The sequence below is a fragment of the Sinocyclocheilus grahami genome, unplaced genomic scaffold (genome assembly GCF_001515645.1).
Source record: "Sinocyclocheilus grahami isolate Dianchi unplaced genomic scaffold, SAMN03320097.WGS_v1.1 scaffold449.1, whole genome shotgun sequence".
Lineage (NCBI taxonomy): Eukaryota > Metazoa > Chordata > Actinopteri > Cypriniformes > Cyprinidae > Sinocyclocheilus > Sinocyclocheilus grahami.
The window spans coordinates 647,299-648,427 of NW_015505628.1; the positions used below are offsets into that span (position 1 = coordinate 647,299).

At 41.1% G+C, this 1,129-nt stretch overlaps 1 protein-coding gene across 1 annotated transcript in view; it reads right to left on the reverse strand.

Annotated features, from left to right (window-relative positions):
• LOC107552390 (CLIP-associating protein 1-like) overlaps positions 1-1,129 on the reverse strand; it is a 76,901-nt gene that overhangs the window by 41,603 nt on the left and 34,169 nt on the right. The window lies entirely within an intron of this gene.

Genomic DNA, 1,129 nt, shown 5'->3' on the forward strand with positions numbered 1-1,129 from the left:
CTGGATTCTGATTGGCTGGCAGGTATGCATTAAAACTGTTTAATGCACAGGTAGTTCCAAGTCAGTTTAATCACTGTTCTATATTAATGCGCTGCTTCAATTGATGCACGAAAACACACACACATCTCTTGCACACACACACACACTCACACACACACTCACACTCACACACACAACACTCCATTCTGTGTGATTTATAAGCGTTTTGAAAAGTGGGGACATGGGGTAATGTCCTGAAAAGTCACCTGCTCCTTGTAATACCTGTCATACCTTTGTCATTATACACATTTATGTCCTCATTTGTCACAAAAACGCGCGCACACACACACACACACACACACACACACACAGGCACAAAAACACACACACACATCACCCACACACACACACACACACACACACACAGAGAGAGAGAGAGGTCGGAGATCGCAGATTGCGCTGCACACACACATAAACTAAACGCGATTTTTATTAATACAATAGCCTAGATACTAGATCGCTATATTATACTCCTCAGCAACGAGGTGGTAAAATCGCTGTTTTTGAAGTAATCAATTGTTTGTAGAGAGACACGCAGACGCAGGTAAAGCACACACAACTGTCATCTCTCTCTCTCTCTTTCTTTCTCTCTCTCTCGGTCGATAATTAATTGAAATAAATGCTATAATTCATTCAAATAAATGTGATCTTACAGCACTACTTCATCTCTGTGTCTGATTTGAAGCAGGCAGAATGCTAGAGCTAACGAACCGTAACTGAGGAAAATAACTCATTTTTACCCATTCAGTCAAATATTGTACTGCAAAGAGCAATACTACTTTTAACTTGTCTATAACTTGGCCTCCACGATGTGCATTTAAAATCTTTTAATGCACAGCAAACTGTTGATTGTCCCTTACATATATATATATATATATATACTGTCACGAATCCGGTCCATGAACTTCCGTCGGCTAACCATCAGAGGTCACCCTTCCCATTTTCATTGACGCTCGCGCTCACACTGTTGCATCATCCTGGACTACATATCCCATCATTCACAGCACTGATTGCACACAGCTGGTTCACTAATTGCACACAACACTGATTGCACCCAGCTGTTTCATATCACTCCCTCACTATTTAACAC